Source organism: Myotis myotis, unplaced genomic scaffold, assembly GCF_014108235.1.
Source record: "Myotis myotis isolate mMyoMyo1 unplaced genomic scaffold, mMyoMyo1.p scaffold_m19_p_15, whole genome shotgun sequence".
In the NCBI taxonomy this organism is placed as follows: domain Eukaryota; kingdom Metazoa; phylum Chordata; class Mammalia; order Chiroptera; family Vespertilionidae; genus Myotis; species Myotis myotis.
The window spans coordinates 43,710,430-43,716,429 of record NW_023416319.1 but is presented as its reverse complement, the minus strand read 5'-3'; the positions used below and the strand labels follow the sequence as shown (position 1 = coordinate 43,716,429).

Sequence of the window (6,000 nt, the reverse complement as noted above, 5' to 3'; positions counted from 1 at the left end):
AAAGTTGTCTGAGCAGAGAGACAACGCCCTGCAACTAAACGTTGAGTCACGCAGTAAGGATGTGTCCACCGGGCAGCCAGCAAACGGGGCAAAGTTGAAACCACACAACAATGCGGTCCCCTTCCGCATTCAAACCTCCGCGTTTCCGTCCCATTAAAAAACTCACACGTTTATTCCCTATTTTGGTCGGGCTAACTGATGGGGGTGTGGCCCTCGTGGGTAAACATAAACATTTCTGTGGCACCAAACACCGTTTGCAAACCTGCGCAGGGGAAGAGCGGGTGGAAACTTCCTGAAGGAAGGACACGAGGAGATGGATGGGACGGTCGGCTTCTGCCCGGCTCGTCCCCGCTCTACAGCGGCCTGCAGAAGAAAACTTCAGCTAAAGGCGACGCTGCGCCAAGTGCGAGGCGCCTGGGAAAAGCTATCCCGGGGTGGGGGCTCCCTATGCTAACGCCCCGCAGCCCAGACCTTCTGCCAGCGATCGTTCCCCGACTTTCCCGCCAGCTCAAGGCTCTCCCTCGCTCTCGCCCACCTTCAGACCCTGGCACGCCATCCCTAAACGCCTCGCGGCCGCCATTTTACAGGAACTATCGCGAGACCTACTCAGCGGCCCGGAGCCTGACTCATTTACTTTCCTGCCAGAGGCTCCTCGCGGTGGTTCTCGCCGTCGTGGCGGGAAGTGTCGCGAGATCTGGTTGCCTTGGCTCCCTGTAGCTATAGCAGCCGCGGCGGTTCAGGATGCGGCGGCAGGAGCTGTGAGTGCGACACCCTCAGGGGGGCGGGGCTGGAGGTAATGGGGCGCAGGGGGGACAGAGCCTGGGGGGCGATGAGGAAGGTCGGGTCACGGGAGGAGTGGACCCGAGTGTGACGTCTAGGGAAGGACCCGGGTCCAGTGGGTCCTGGGATCGGGCGCCGGTCTGCATTAGGGCACCCAGGGAGGGCTGATCCCTGGGAAGTCCAGAGGGAGGGACCGGGGTGTAGTAGGGTTCAAGGAGCAGGGACCAGAGCGTGAACGCTTGTGTGTGGCGGGAGTAGCAGGGCTCCGGGGACTGAGAACTGGACCCAGGGACCGGACTCCATTGAGGAATCAGTGGGCAGAACTGGGGTACAGCCCGGAGGAGGGTATGTTGAATGGGAGCATAGAGGTTGGGCCCGGTTTGCTTTGCCCTGGCGTGTGTGTGTGTGTGTGTGTGTGTGTGTGTGTGTGTGTGAGTGTGTGTGTGTAACGCGCCAGGACCGAGGTCCTAAATGGATTGGCGGGAATGGTGGCGTCCCGGACCTCACCGTCCCCCCGCCCCTTCCACAGAAATTCCCGCGGACTCAGATGTGAAAGGAGGAGAGCTAGTATGTAGTCTGTAGAGAGACTGCGTGGGGTAATGAATGATTGCTGCTCCCAAATAAAGTGTGGGGTGGGATCCGGAGATAGATGTTTGAGGGGAAAAAAAGAAAAAGAAAAACTCAGATGTTCTTCTTTTAGAGCGTACCGAGTTGGAAGAAGAGGGTGTGTGCTAAGATCACCTTTCTTCCCAGATTCATTCAAGTGTACAGCGCATTTATTAAATTATATATGCAATGCAAAAGCAGGTTAGATTATACGGTGAAAGAATGTGCAGTACGACACGGAAGCCTTCCGCGAAGGTAATTTAAAAACTCGGAACAGTGCTTTTATTGCCGCAGCACCAGGCTGAACGCTAGGGATAGTTTTAGTTACTTGGATATAAAACCTAGTGTTCCCTAAGTGTGCGTATTCAGGTTATGTGCCTTTTAAGAAATGGGTGAGATTTTATCTTCGAAGACTGCACATGTTTTGAATACCTGTCAAAGGACTCTCCCAGGAGTGAAAAGAATAGAGAGGGCAAAACATTAGTCTCTGAGTCTCCAGGACTGTTTCCTGGAAACAGGTTTGCACTGCTTTTCTGGTTAACTTGTATTTCTAGTGAAAACAATGAAGTCTAATGAAATCACAAAGATGATTTCAATCTACAGATACAGCTTTCTGATATTTTTACTCACTATCTTTTGTAGGTATAAAGTTGCAAGGGATAACCTCTCTTTTGATGATGAAACTGGATTTTTCCATGTTGAGGTTGACAAATTCATTAATTAGAATGTTGGCTTTTAAATCCTAGAGCTAGCCTCGATGTGGCTAGTCATTGAACCTATTTATTTGATATGTGTTAGACTAAAACTTTTAATTTGTAGCATCAGTAGCTAAACTTTAAAGTGCTTTTCTGAGGCAAAAGAAAGCTTATGTGGTTGGGTCCAAAAGATTTCTACATGAATCCATTAACAAGCTTTACTGGGTTCTTTTTATGTGTAGAGTACTGTGTATAAGGCATTGCAAGGTGGGGCATGGAGTGGAGATTAATTCATTTATCCATTCCACGAACATTTATTGAGACCTGTTTTGTGTTTGATTACTAAACCTTCAGGATTCAATGCAAGGAATCCTTGCTCCCTGCCTTGAAATTGTCCAGAGCCTAGGAAGGGAGAGTGACAGAGAAACAAATAATTACAATGTAATAAAGCACAGTATATGAACACAGACTCCTGAAACAAGTTTTGGCCCTGAGGAGTTCACATAGTAGTTGACAAGACTAAAAAGAAAGAAAGAATTTAGAACATTACAAAATATTAAAGCAAATTCTAAACTGTATGCTATATCAAAAACATATTACATTTCCTGCAACCTTGTTGTTATTAATTCTAGGAGTTTTTAAAATAGATTCCTTGGGATTTTCCATGTAGACAAACATATCATTTGCAAATAGAGATAGTTATATTTCTCCCTTTCCAATCTGTATGTCTTTTATTTCTTTTTCTTGCCTATTACAGTGCTTAGAAATTCCAATATTGTGGTTGAATAAGAGTAGTGAGAGCAGACATCCTTGCTTTGTTCCTTACCTTTGGTAGGTTGGGGGGGGGGGGGCAATGCATTTAGTATATCACCATTAAGTGTAATATTAGCTTAGGTTTTTGTGTAGATGCCTTTTATCAAGTTGTAACCATATATTTTAAAAATTTCAGTTGAAATGGTAATTTTTCTGCAATGATTTTTCAGATTCTCCAACCTAGTATTCACTCTCCATGTTTCCTGCTTATTCTACTATTATTGAACTCTTTATTCAGTTGCAACATCCTGCCCTCTCCTTCTCAGACACATACACCCTCTAGGCTATGAAGGGCAGTGGCTGTTTTATACATTTTTATATCACTAGCTTAGTGCAGTATGCCTGGCAGCATTGAATTGTTTGATTAAATGAAAGAGTCAGTGAATGAATAATTGAACAAAAGAATGAGAAATTATCTCTCACAGGGCTTAAGATAGTTTTAGTGATAAGAGTGAGTTTTGGAGTCAGACAGAATTAAAATCTCAGCCCTTCAATATAATACTGTATTGGGAAAGTTGAGCAAATTACTAAATATTTCTCAACCTGAGCCCCCTTATCTATTAAATTAGGATTACACTACTGGAACAAATTAGGTGAAATAATAGATGTTAATTCTTAGCACAGTAGCTATCATGTAGTAGGCATTCAAATTTTAGTTTTATTTTTTCTTTATTTAACTGTTTTAAATAATAAATGATAGGGATTTAAAAATACTGTGAACTGTATATAGTTATTTCAAATATTGTTCATGTTTGTGTTAAAATAGTCAAACTAATTTAGATTATGCTGGTTTAAGGGGAAATATGGAGACATAAGAAAATTGTATGGAAAAAGTTTGAATGTTTTGTTGAGCAATACCTAGTGTCAACCACTATGTTACAATGCTTCGCATGAAATAACCCATTTAATCCATACAACAACCCAATGAAGCACACTTCTTCCTTTGAAGGATTATTTCTTAGTTTTTTAATTATAGTTTTCTCATCTCCACCCTTTCTGAGTAAGCCTTAGGAATGGGGCTTATACAATTTAATGCAGATTTCAAACTTTGTAAAGCAGGTAACAAATAATAACTTTTATTTCTAAGCTACCATCCTTAATATTTGGGGACTATTATTTAGGCTAAGCATTTTTCCTGCAGCAAAACTTAGTGATAATATTTACTTTCTACTTCTCTAGGAGTACACTAGCTGCTGCCAGTATATTAGGTTCTTCATTTGTATGAAACTGATCAGAGTAATGAATTTGCCTATTGCCTATAGCACATGAGTCTTTCTCAACAAATAATGTTTGACTCGATTTTTCAAAGAGGAGAAAAGCAGCAGAATGTTTGAAACTGAATTTAGAGTTTTTCTTACTTAATATCTAATGTTGATCAGGCTAAGCAAGACCTGTTTTGATTAGTTCTCTGTATTTTTTAAATTGTGGTAAAATACACAACATAAAAGTTACCACCTTAACCATTTTTTAAAAATATATTTTTAAATTGATTTTAGAAAGGAAGGGAAGGGAGAGAGAGATAGAAACATCAATGATGAGAGAGAATCATTCATTGGTTGCCTCCTGCATGCCCTATACTGGGGATCAAGCCCGCAAACTGGACATATGTCCTGACAGGGAATCGAATCTTGACCTCCTGGTTCATAGCTTGATGCTCAATCACTGAGCTACACTGGCTGGGCACCATTTTTTAAAAAATATATATCTTTTTTGATTTCAGAGAGGAAGGGAAAGGGAAAGAGATAGAAACATCAATGATGAGAGAGAATTATTGATTGGCTGCCTCCTGCACATCCCCCACTGGGGATAAAGCCCACAACCCAGGCATGTGCCCTTGGCTGGAATTGAACCTGGGACCCTTCAGTCCGCAGACTGATGCTCTATCCACCGAGCCAAACCAGCTAGGGCTGGGCACCATTTTTAAATGTACAGTTCAGTAATATTAAATACATTCACATTGTGCAATTTTTATCTTGCAAAACTGAAATTCTATACCCATTAAAAAATGCTCCCTACTCCTCTCCCCCAAGTCACTGGCAACCACCATCCTACTGTCTGTCTCTGAATGTGACTATTCTAGGTGTCTGATATAAATGGAATCATAGAGTGTCCTTTTGTGCATGGCTTATTTTATTTAGCATAATGTCCTCCAGGTTCATCCATGTTTTAGTATGTGTCATAATTTCCTTCCTTTTTAAGGCTGAATAATATTTCACTGTACACACACACATATCACATTTTGCTTATCCATTCACTTGGATTGCTTCCATCTTCTAGCTGTTATAAATAATGCTGCTGGGAACACGGGTGTACACTGATCTCTTTGATACCCTGCTTTCAATTCTTTTGGATATAAAACCAGAAGTGGAATTGCTGGATCTTATTTTAAATTTTTGAGGCATTGCTATACCATTTTCCATAGTGGCTAACCCATTTTACATTCCCACTAGCAGTATACAAGTGTTTCAATTTCTCCACATCCTCATCAACAATTGTTATTTTCTATTGGATATGAGATAGTATCTCATTGTGATTTTGATTTGTATTTCCCTAATGACTTGTGATGCTGAGCATCTTTACATGTGCTTATTGGCCATTTGTATATCTTCTTTGGAGAAACATCGATGTAAGAGAGACACATCAATTGGTTGCCTCCTGCACATACCTCAACTGGGGCTGGGGATCTAGTCTGCAACAGATGTACATGCCTTTGTCTGGAATTGAACCCACAACCTTTCAGTCCCTGGTCCGATGCGCTATCCATTGAGCCAAACTGGCCAGGGCCCTTTGTGCACTTTTGAATTGGTTGATGGTAAGTTGTTGGAATTCTTTATATGTTCCGGATATTAACTCCTTATCAGACAAATTATTGACAAATATTTTCTCCCATTCTGTGAGTTGCCTTCTCACTCTGTTGGTTGTGTCTTTGATGCACAGTTCTCTCTTTTTTTAAAATTTTATTATTATTTAAGACATTTAAAAAGAATAATACAGTAAGCTTTCTTATATTCATTATCCAGGAAACTAAACATTACTAAATTAGTTGAACGCTCTTACATTTCCCCTTCTTTTTTTTTGTTATCCCCACCTGAGGATATATTTGATT

At 41.5% G+C, this 6,000-nt stretch overlaps 1 protein-coding gene across 5 annotated transcripts in view; it reads left to right on the top strand.

Moving 5' to 3' along the window:
* Nucleotides 1-295: 295 nt before the first annotated feature.
* Nucleotides 296-6,000, top strand: part of USP54 (ubiquitin specific peptidase 54) — a 118,425-nt gene continuing 112,720 nt past the window's right edge. For 2 of the 5 annotated variants that reach the window (XM_036337098.1, XM_036337101.1), the window contains exon 1: nt 296-758. The gene's annotated coding sequence lies outside the window, so the exon portion shown is untranslated. Of the gene's footprint in view, nt 794-845; nt 1,126-1,218; nt 1,642-6,000 lie in introns of those variants that run through there. The other 3 variants (XM_036337102.1, XM_036337097.1, XM_036337104.1) reach the window with 3 other exon arrangements.